We start from the raw sequence: 12,550 nt of genomic DNA, 5'->3' as shown, positions 1-12,550 counted from the left end.
CAAAATAGATGGAATGGGGAACCCAAAAAAGAAATAGTAAATGAGGGCACAAGACAAGGATTTATAGCTTGACTATTCCATTCCTTCCATGAATCTTTTGAATCTGGTTGGCCACCCCGAGCTTGGCTCCCAGGTGGATTTCTGAGAAGAAAAAGCCACCATTTGCTCCCTTTACCCTGGGGCCACACAGCTGCCAAGTGTCAGCTGAACAGAGGTGCATCAGAGGCCTGCAGTCAAAAGGCAGCAGGATGGCCAGTTGCCACGAATTTCTGCAGCGTGTCTGGCATCTTGGCATCTTGCTGCTCTCCCCCTCCCCCAGGTTAATTGCTGAGAATCTCTGCCTTGAATGCTGCTTACCCTACCAACTTCAGCTGCTGCCCTCCTTTTCCTATGCTGCTCTAATACCTTACCTCCTTACACCCTGGAAGGGAAATGAAGTCTGTCATATACCTGGCTGTACTTGTGAGACCACCTAGGCTCTAATGTAAATGTTTCTTCCCCCCTCACACACCCCTGCGGGTAAAGGCAGAATTGCCGCGTCCCCCTTGGACCTGATTGCTAGGCAACACTCAGCCATGTGAATTTGTCACTTCTGTTTGGCGCAAATTTCAATTTCACCTCCAACTGTAACAACACTGCTTGATATATTTTAGATGCCACTGTGGCTGGATGGCATCCCAGGAAAGATGTGAAGTACTGCTGCCAGGAATGAATGATTGGCATTGGGTAAAGCAATTCTCTGAACTCAGCCTTGGCATACCATTAATTGTTAAGTCTGTTCTGCTACCACCAACCTCTTGTCAGAATCATGTCTATTGTAAGCCTTTGAGACAAGAGTCCAAATGGTAGAGCTCTCTCCCTCTGCAAGATCCGAATTATGTCGATAATGAAGCAGTGGATTTCTCGGCTCACAACATAATACTTCTTTCTACTTTCATCTATTGGCTGTACTGCCATGTGCAAAGAAAAATAGTTCTACGTATGAATATTACTTAGCTAAGAGCTACTCTGTGCCAATTCAGATTCTGGCCCTGATAAGAGATTTACCTTCCCTCTGGTTTCTTCATCACAATCTGCTTTCATTCGTGGTAACAATTAAATACTGCTATGAGGAAACAAGTTATTAATGGAAGAAGATAAAAATTAATGCCAAACATACTCTGCTGACAATAAATATATAATATTTGACATGCAAAATTTACATACCGACATTAAATCAGAAAACACACAACATGCAAACAATTACAATTTTTGAATAAACACGTACCATCACTGGCAAGATATAATGCTATAATTCCCAAAGCCTCCATCTAATGTGGTCTGTCCAATGTTTCTATATACATGTTGAATATTACTTGTCCTTAAAGACACGTTCTATTGCGTAGCCACCTTCATCGAATATCCTTAAATACTACACAACTGCCCAACCACAAAGACGTGACAGTGCACAACACTTTCATTTCTGTGCCCTGTGCTAAATAATGGTGAAAATAGTAAATCTGTTTTGATTTCCCCTTCAGCCCCTCCATCCACCAACTTTTCAATTGATTATTTTTTTCCTCAAATCAAAATATCCTCAGAAAGCTTAGAAATATTTTCCTGGAATAAGTCTAATTAAATAGAAGGAGTCAGTCAGCTATGAGCGAGAATAACGTTTCAGACTGCGAGCATTCTCTGATTCACTGGAAACAAAAGGAGTTTCTGTAACAGTGTGAATGAACCATGAAGTGTGCATGTTCTTTTAAGAAAGGCCAAGGGTGCAGTTCTATTTTCTTAGCTCTGCTTTCATATTTATGTGTCTCATTTCCAGCTCATTGCTGATGCCTCAGTTGTGCTATCCATCACCACTTTTATCCTCCTTGTTCCTCAAAAAGAACATAAAATCCTTTTTTATGTGGTGGTAATATTATTGCAAATAAAAGCAAATACCAAAATCTTTATTAGTCTGCCAAAATAATAAACTATTTAATAAAAGCATGCTGTAAAAATAAGGTCATTTGCATCACTCAAGTTACTTGCAGGAAATACAGAGAATTATTGGTCAAAAAAGTACAAACCGACAGCAATTATTTCCGTCGTTCATCTGATGCACTGTGCATTAGGGTTAAAATTCTGTTGATATTTTGCATATTTCCTGAATTTAAATGCCTTTAATATTGCTCAAAACTGGTTTGGAAATTGGAAAATGGAAAAAAAAAAGCCAAATTCTCACAAAATCCTGATTTCCTGTTTGTAAAAAGATCTTTGGTGAGGGAAAAGGACTAAGTAGAGTGGTCTCTTTTCTGATACCTTTTTCACAAATGTGGAAGTTGACCTACTGATAACCTTGATATGCTAAGATTTATTGCCTAAATATTTACCATTTTAATATCCAATATTAATTTTATTTGCTTTGGATTTGTGGCCATGCTTCAGCTGTATAATTTTCCCCTCTTTGTATTCACCTTTTGTCGTTTCTGCATGCACACCAATATAAGATATTTTATTTGAGAAGGTTAATTTAACAGTGAAAGTTAACAATAAATATACTATTTGTAAATAAATGTCTAATGTTTGATCTTTTAGCCTATTGTAGTATAAACCCACCGATTATTTTTCCCTTGTAAGTTTCATCCTCAGCTGGCAGATTTGCAAATATGTTATTGATATGCTTATAACATAACCAAATAAGTAGGGTGGTAAGGACCGAAATATCATTTGTACAGTCCTTACATTGCCAAGAACAACCTGTATACCAGTTCTTCTACATAAAAAGCAAACACAACAATTAAATATTATAAATCTTTTTAAGACTATATATAAAGTATTATTTATTTCATGATGACATTTAAAATCATGAAAAGCTCATCAAACTCAAGGTATTACTATTTTACTTTACAAAACCTTTGTCTATGGTTATTCTCTTTGGACCACAAATTAACGATACCATTTTTATTGACATCAGGTTAACCTAAGAAAATAAGGTGCAATTTCTATACAACTTGAAGGATAATTTAACTATAAAAATTTGGACATGTGAAATAATACTTTTAGAGGCAAATAAAGGCAATTAAATCCAGACACTATGTTATGGCCTGAATTGTGTCTCCCTCAAAATTCATATGGTGAAGCCCCAGAGCCTCAGTACCTCAGAATGTGACTGTATTTGGAAATAGGGCCTTTAAAGAAGTCATCGATGATAAATGAAATCATATGGGTGGGTCCGAATCCAATGTGACTAGTGTCCTTCCAAAAAGAGAAAATTTGGACTCGTGAAGAAACACCAGAGATGCAAACCTAGAGGGATGACCAAATGAAAAAGCAGCAATAGGGCAGCCATCTGCAGACCAAAGAGAGAAGCCTCAGAAGAAACCAGCCCTGCCAACACCTTGATCTTGGACTTCCAGTCTCCAGAACTGTGAGAAAATAAATTTCTGTTGTTTAAGCCACCGAGTCTGTGCTGTTTTCTTACAGCAGCTCTAGCAAACTAATGTGCTCTGCAATATAAATAGGAATTTTAAAAAAAATCTATTTGTGATATCAAATCATATATAGTATTTATTTTGACCAACTCTACCATTCGAATGCATTAAAGATAATCCAACTGACGGTGAGCAACTCAATGTCATGATAGAATAAAAATCCAACCTGAACCCCTGAAGTTTGTGTTATCACACAGATGTCATCTGAAAATCTTGCTTTACATTTGAAATTCTTTGTGTCTCAGGAGTTCTTAACCTGGGGTCCATGGATGACAAAAAAAAAAAAAAAAAGCCTCTTAATATTTATTATACACCACATTTTGTAGGCTTTGCAGATATTCATTATAATGGGGAGAATGTGTCATCCCCAAAAGTTAGAACCGTTTAAACCTTGGGACACTGTTTCTATTTGATTAATCAGTAGGCAAGAGAGATTATTCCCTAATGGAAATAAAACCTAATGCTATATACTTTCATTAGTAGGTTTAGGTGGATAATCATTTATCACCAAATGAATGATCTGGCTAGTCCACAGTGAAATGTTTGACTCAGTGGAGAAAGTCATGGGACTTGAAAATTTTGTCAGAGGACTAGATAAACCTTTTTTATCCCTTCATAGTTAGATGTTTTCTGAGATAGTTTACTGGCTTGTCACCTCCAGGCTCATAAGGATCACATAAGTTCTGAAGATTGGCAATATGGTAAGTTCTAAGGAAAACATCTGCAAATTTAATGAATTTTATTCTCTGCAGAGACCAGCCTGAGATTAAATTTTTAATCTGGGCTAAGTGTTGTGTCTTAGTCAAGACACTGTGGTTATTCCTAGAAGGTCACAGTTCTTTCTTGGTATCATCTATAAGAAATTAAGAAGCTCTCCTAAACAAAGCTGACTTCTCTCAAATAATACTTGTTGGATTTGTCTATGTGAGTTTATCTAAATTCTTGCCACCATCCTTCTGGATTCATCAAATTCAGTACTGGGGATTGTGCCAAGGGGAAAGCAATCATGTGTGGGAGAATCAAAAGAGCTGAAACATAAAATCTCCAAGATGCTGGTTTGTGACCCAGTTATCTGCTCTGGAATATGCCTTAAGTATAACATAGAAGAAAGGATGTTTTTCACCTTTGGCCACTCATCTAAAGAATCCATTCTTGGTATTCTTTTTTTCTGGAGATTTAGTGTAGATCTTCTGAGAGGGCACCAGAGTAGGTTGCAGCCTGTCTCAGAGGTAGAGCAGGCAGCAGAAGTACCACCACGGCTTCCGGGACCAATAGATACCAAGGTCTCTTAAGGGCCCAACAGTTTTGAAGTCCAGCTAGAGGCATCATCTGATTTGCTGCCATGAGTAGAGACTCACATTCTCAGAAACATTTGATGAGGGGAACTTCTGGGAAAATGACTGGAATTCCTGCCACTAAGAGCAATGTGGACTTGGAGCATTGTCATCTGTTTATAAATGCAAATGACACAATTTTTACCATATATGGCACTTAAAAAAAATCCTTTTTTACACAGGAGGAAACTATAGCCCAAGGATGATAAAGGTCTCAAAGTTTATAATAGACCCAGGATTCAAACTTGGATTTACCTGGCTCCAAAGCCAGTATTTTCTACACCACCACCATTCCTTCAACCACTTCTTGCTTTGTAAAATGTGGCCGGTCTGTGTGCTTATATTAAAACAGCCACCTAAAAAGTATTATCATCATACCTGAGATAAGCAACTTAAAGAGTACGTGTTTGAAGTGATAACTTAAGCATAGAAAGAAAGCTAAAAGGGCCTCCCACTCAATGCCCATAGCTCTGTCTAAATAGTTGAAATAAAACAGTTGTGGACACTGGGAGTGAGACAGAAGGCCAGAGAAATCTCATCAGTGTGCAAAATTCAAGCAAATACATCCATATTTTGACTGTCTAAACCAGACAACCACACGTTCCCATAACCATTGCACCCCATAGTACATGTGTAATAAATGCATTTATAAGATGGTATGACAGTACATCGGTTTCCTATTGCTGCTATAAAAAATTCCCCCAAACTTAGTGGCTTAATAGAACAGAAATTTATTCTTTTACAGTTGTCCAAAATCAGTTTCACTGGGCTAATATCAAGATGTCAAGGACTACACTCATTCTGGAAGCTCTAGGAGAAAATCTGTTTCCTGCCTTTTCCAGCTTCAGGAACTGAATTCCTTGCATTCCTTGGCTTCTGGTCCCTTCCTTCATCTTTAAAAGCCAGTATAACATCATCTTGTTTTAGTCATCATATGGCCTTCTATATGCAAATCTTCCTCTGCCTCTCTCTTATAAGAATGTTTATGATTACATTTAACGCCCACCTGCAGGGCGCCTGGGTGGCTCAGTTTGTTAAGCGACTGCCTTCGGCTCAGGTCATGATCCTGGAGTCCCAGGATCCAGTCCCACCTCAAGCTCCCTGCTCAGCAGAGAGTCTGGAGTCCCAGGATCCAGTCCCACCTCAAGCTCCCTGCTCAGCAGAGAGTCTGCTTCTCCCTCTGACCCTCCCCCATCTCATGCTCTCTCTCTCTCTCTCTCTCTAAAAAATAAATAAATAAATCTTTAAAGCCCATCTGGATAATACATGAAAATCTCACAATCTCAAGATTCTTAACTTAATCACATATGCAAAGATCCTTTTGCCATTTGAAGGAATATTCATAGGTTCCAGAGATGGACTCACCTGGATATCACTGGGGGATATAATTTAGCCTATTATAGGCATTTATACAAAACCCGTATCATTAAGGTATACTAGAGAATTGAAGCACTTAGATATTTTAACAAAAGCCTCTAATTTTTTAAGGGGCTGGTAATAATATTTATTGAGTGCTTACTTTGTACCAGGCACAGCTCCAGATATTTTGTAAATGTTGTACAAGTTAATAGTAGCAAAGCAAATTATAAGATAGGTTCTTTGTTATTCCTATTTTAAGGATAGTGAAAGTGAGGCACACAAAGTAAGATCATCAAACTTGCCGAAGGTCATAACTACTTCATTAAATTATCCAGATTAAGTACATCTGACTCTTGAGCAGCACAGGTTTGAACTGCACGGGTCTGCTTATACACGTTTTTTTTTTTATAAATACAGTACAGTACTGTAAATGTATTTTCTCTTCCTTATTATTTTCTAAATAGCATTTTCTTTTCTCTAGCTTACTTTAAGAATACAGTATGCAATACATATATCATACAAAATATATATTAATTGACTGTTTATGCTATCAGTAAGGCTTTCAGTAAAAAGTAGGCTATTTAGTAGCTAAGTTCTCAGGAAGTCAAAAGTTATATGTGGATTTTCAACTGCACAAAGGGCTGGTGCCTCTAACCCCTGTGTTGTTCGAGGGTCAACTGTATTTGCACATATGAACAAACTGCTTACAATATCATTTCATATTGTCCATGTAGTTATTCTAGTACGTTATAGTTTATTGACTGGCAGCTACAATACACTCTTTGTATAAAGTTATTTTCAGACAAACTTTAATTCTTACTTGGAATGGCTTCTAAACAATAAACCCACTAAGTTTCTCATTCTGCTACTGGTAATGATAATTCTATTTACTGAGCACATTTCTTTCCTCCAAATGGCACAAAGCTCAGGATAGAGTCACACAGTAAAAGAAAGCAATTTCTCCCACCAAAGAAGCATAAGATAGATAGCAGGCCTTGGCAGGCCTTGGCATATGCTCAATTTCTGTTGTTACTCAATTCATTAATTGCTTGTTTTCATTTGAAAGTCTTCTCTGAATGTGTTCCTTATAACTTTTAAAACTTCTTTTCATACTCTTGTTTTCAATGGCCTCTTACAGGCTTATAGATGGAGATCTGTTTCCCTTATCCTCATAGGTCACCCATGTTCTTGTTTTTCTTTGTAGAAGAGGAGGGGAGAATGAACAAAAACAGCTCTGTTGTTTAAGATCTTTTACACACATTTCTTAATCTTTGAAGCTTTCTCTAAACCTCAGCTATATGGTGGTGTGTTGGGAATTTCTTTCTGGAGTTTTGAAGAATGTACCTTAAATAATGGAAAAGTTGTAGAATTTGAAGGCTCAGTGGAAAATTTCGTTTGATCCCAACCCTACTGGCAAGGGTTATGGGTTTTATTTTGTTTAGGTAGGTTTCAAGTTACCCCAAGCATGCGTGATTTGTTGTGTTATTAGATGTCTTCCCTTGTAACATTATCAGAATACGTAATTGTCCTGGCGCCTTTAGCTTAACTAAAGGGAGTGCCCCTGATGGTAAGAGTTTCATACACCATACCAGGTAGGAAGAAGAATGGTTTTCAGCAGACTCTGGTCTTGTAACACCTCGTAACACATGATACTATCAGTGGTTTAATACATTTCTCTCTATTCCAAAGAAACAAATATACCATGGTAATATTATGCATAAAGAAGTAGTTGTCTTAATGAAAGGGTGACTGATGGCTGTGGTGACAGGTCAAGTCATGTTCAAATGAAACCTACAGAAAAAGGTTGATTTACTATTATTTTTTTTAACTATGAACAAGACTAAGAGCAGATGATACTGAAAAAAGTTACTACATGGTCAACAGAGTCAAGAAGTTTAGAAGCTAATTAATTCAATGGTAGAAATCCATGAGATAATTAGAGACCTGAGACAGACAATGATTGTACTTGTAGCTTTGTTTTAGCCTATAGGACAGTACTTATTTTAAGAGGTCTGGAGAATTACAGGTATACATATACACACAAGAGAGGGGAAAAAATCTGAAAGCATTGTACTTATGACTATAAGTGTAGGGTGATCTGTAAAGCTTTTTAATTAAAAAATTATTGAAGAAGAAACATCTGAAATAGAACAGGGAACAGGGGAACAGGTACCTCAAGCGACTTAGCAGTTTTCAGTAGCATCAACTGTTACAGCAAAAACAAAGATTTCTAATCTTAGAACTTGGCAGGTGAGTGAGTAACAGATTTCTCAATATAATGTTTTGATTTGGGGAAAATAAATGGATTTGTGATTTTTTTTCTTTTGCCTATTTCACATTCAGACATATTTTATTACCCACTTGGGAGGTTGATTACAAATATTTTTAATTAAAACAATTCTTGATTCTCAGTTAACTGAACAATTTCCTAGACCTTTTGCTTCTTTTGGGATCTGTAAGGTAGTTCAAATCTGCATAAATGAACACGTCCTTGAAAACACTGATATTAAGATATATGTAGGCCTGTGCATGTGTGTGTTTGAAATGGAAGAAAGGACCTAATTAAGTTGAGGTTTTTAGTGTTAGAGTTTCTTTTTGAATATTATTGGTTTCTGTCACTTTATTAATTTCTCTCAGCTTTTTGATTTTACTGATCGCAAATGTTGGGAAGAAGGGGCAGAGTTGTTTGAGATATTTTTACACCGTACAGCGTACCATCTTAGGTTTCTTTAAGTGCAATGAATGTTGTATTAATGAGGGCTGTTGTCAATGCTGTGCCAGTAAAACCGCCAATTAAGACAAGAAAAGGTACTCCTAGATATTTTTTAAAACATAAATTAGCTACGTAATTGGGCTATATAAAAATGCATTTAAAAAATAAATTTTCCACTAATAAAATGTTTTTGGGTTGCCTGGACTCTACCTTAAATTTTGCTCTTCCTGATAGTCTTTACATGGGTCTTGAAAATATTCCCTTATTCACTTGCCCTCTGTAAGTAACCATGTGGGCCTTAGGAGTAATAAGGACTATGAATTTACTGCCCAAAAAAATGTCTCCTGAGGTGAGGGCAGGTAGGAAAAATACAATTTTTGAAAACTATTTGCAAGGCTGATTTAACACACATTACAAAATAAAAACAGATTTTTTTTAAAGATTTGCATTATATTAACAAGGAAATTAAAACCCAGAACACTAAGGGAATTTTATACTATAGTGGCAAAGGGACATAAGCCAACATCTCAGAGGATATGGTACTTTGCCCTCACAAAGGAAATTGTGAAAATGCCAGATATCCACAATATTACCTGTTGCAGAATGAGGTCATCTAACACAGTAAATCCTCTTAGTTGTCTTTCTTCAAAGGGTTAAAGTTCCTTACTTTTTGTACATTGGTATTTAGAACACAGTATGGTTTGTTGTGAAGCATTTTATACCTAAAACTCTTAAATACTTTCAAACATCAGCTTAATTGCCCTTGATTATTAACACAAATTTAAAAATCACTGGTAAAAGTTTTTTAATGACGCATATGGCTGGAATAATCTTAATTGTTTAGGAATGGCATAAAAATAACCACATCCTTTAATTATGGTTATTTCATATTAAGCCAATGCAGTATGCATTTTGCCTCCATAAATTTGATAATCCTCTGAAAAAACTCCCCTTACACTCTAGTTTATCAGAAGAAAAAAAAATTACTTCTTTAAAATTATCATTTTTCTTTAGAAATAACTTAATTAACTTAATTCTTTTCTAATTTATGGTCTCAGATAAAACACATTAGGCCCATTCTGTGTCAGTGAAGAATTTTCACGTAATTTAAAATATTTTCTCTTTCTTTTCTTTCATATTACTCAAACTAGGTTCACCCATCCATCCATCCACTTAATCATTCAACATTAACTAAGTGCCTATCATGTTAAGCACTAGGACTAAAAAAAATAATATACAATCTCTTGTCTTAAGAGACATGTATCATTCAAGGTGCTAGCAGGGAAACAAAAGAATTCAGTGGAAGGACCATTTATAGAGGTGTGTGCAGAAGTGAAGAATCAGCAAGGGAGGTTGAGGTGTCCAAGGACTGGCAACTATGGGAAGCCTAAACCATTCCCAGGCCTAAAGTGTGTAAGGGAGGAAATACCAGTATTCTGAATATATATATATATATATATATATATATATATATATATTCTTCTTGCAGAAGAATACAGCCAGAAACACAGAATGAAGACAGAAAGCAGGGAAAGAAATATTCTGACTTCTCTTTTGTCTTTTAGTCTCCTGCCTTGAAACTCTCATTGACAAAACCCAACAGAAAGCTAGTGGGCAAGGATCTGGCTAATGCAGTTTAACTGACATTCATATTAGGAAAGAGAATGAATTGGGGGTATAAGAAGCAGCCCCTGAGGTAGCTCCCAATGATCCCTGCCTCCTGGTATACATTCCTTTGTGTAGTATCTTCCCCTTGAAGGTAGGCTGGACATAGTAACAAACTTCTGATGAACAGCATATGACAAAAGTGTTAGAATATCCTTCCATGATATGGTTCCATCCTGGCTTCCATCTTGAGCTTCCATCTTGGATATTCTCTTGCTCTCTCATTTGCTCATTCTATGGGAAGCCAGTTTCCATGTTATGAAATTCCCTATGGAGAGCCTCATATGGCAAGGAAGTGAGAAAAGTCTCTAGCCTAGCAAGGAACTGAGGTCCTCAGTTCAACAACCACACGAGGAACTAAATCCTGTCAATATCTATGTGAGTGAGCTTGGAAGTGGATCCTTCACTAGTCAAGTCTCTGGATGAGGCTTTAGCCCTCTGAGAGAACCTGAGCCATAGGACCTAGTTAAGCTATGCCTGGATTTCTGACCCACAGAAATTGTGAGATGATAAAGAATTGTTTTAAGCTGCTGGATATGGAAGAAATTTGTTATCCAGCAACAGATAACTGATACATGGGAAAGGAGAGAAGTCAGAGAAAACCAGCACAGTTCACCCTTTGCCTCACAGCATTTATTTTTGCCCTTTCATGAAGAAACTCTTGCTCTTCACACAAAAGTGATACTAAATCCCATCAGCTATTCTATAATCCTGGAGTAATTTCAGTTCATCCATGCCCTTTCCTGAAACTTAAATTATAATTAAGCTCCCATCAGAACTTTTCAAATTCAGTAGCAGAGAAAAGAGGAAAAAGAAAACAAATCAACATAAGACAGAGCCACTATAATATCTGGTTCTGTAACTAATCATGAGATTAGTTATCCAGCACTTGTTTTTCCCTGTATTTTTGCTGATTGGGCTTATTTACCCAGTAGGGTGACCCAAACCTTTATTCCCTCAACTTAAAATCTTTAGTGGTGCTGTCTTTACTGAGCTTCCATGTTTTCCCATTGACCATTCTTAAGGAATAGTAAAAGGTTCTTCAGCGAAACCCCTTAGTTCTACCATGTTGTCCTTGTCCCTACTGTATCATGGTAAACCAATTTCCCTATGGCAATTGGATCCAATTACCTTAGCCAGTAGAGTAAGGTCTTCCTGTTGGTTCTCCAGCATGAGAAGCCCAAAATAGCCAAAGGACAGTCTCAGCTTCTAATTTAATGAAATAGTGACTATGTTGCCTGGCAGAAATTGTCTTACCTTGGAAATTAGAACTTCTAAACCTTCTGAACCCTTAAATGAAATATAAGATATAAAAGTGAGAGAAGTAGCTTCCACCTCTACTCTTTGGTTCCACAACTGCATTCTATAGCATAGCAACCTAAATTCACTAGTGGTTGTTTCTTTTCTTTTTTTTGGCTAGGCAGGGATAGGGGGGAGAAGGAGAGAGAGAATTCCAAGCATGCTCCATGCCCAGTGCAGAGCCCACTGCAGGGCTCCATCTCAGAACTCTGAGATCATGACCCGAGCCAAAATCAAGAGTCAGATGCTTAACCCACTGAGTCACTCAGGCATCCCAACCAGGGGTTGTCTCTAAGCTGGTGCCTCAGCTGAGAAAAATGTCTATTTGAGAATATATTCAGAAACTGTGCAAATAACCACAGGATCGGTCTGTGGACTAATTAGAGCTACTATCAGACAGAATGGAGTCAAGATTTCATTTATCACTTGACCTCCCTAAGTCCATACTATGACTATTGTACCTCATGGTGTTTTATAGCTTAAGAACTAACATTATCTCAGAGTCATTATCTAAAAACCTCCGGAAGGCCTGGGAATTCCTCCTCTCCCCCACCAAAAAAATTATCTTGGTAAGTAACTAAGTAGGTTTATTTGGAAAAGCCATGGACCTCATTTGTGGCTATATTGAAGGACACATTCTTCCTCAAAAGAACCTGGCCTGCTCCTTAATTAAAGGGCTTCAGATCTGCATGTTGCCTTAAGTCTGGAAACTGCATATG

This window comes from Zalophus californianus, chromosome 6 (genome assembly GCF_009762305.2).
Source record: "Zalophus californianus isolate mZalCal1 chromosome 6, mZalCal1.pri.v2, whole genome shotgun sequence".
NCBI classification, from domain to species: domain Eukaryota; kingdom Metazoa; phylum Chordata; class Mammalia; order Carnivora; family Otariidae; genus Zalophus; species Zalophus californianus.
This window is presented reverse-complemented; position numbering follows the sequence as displayed.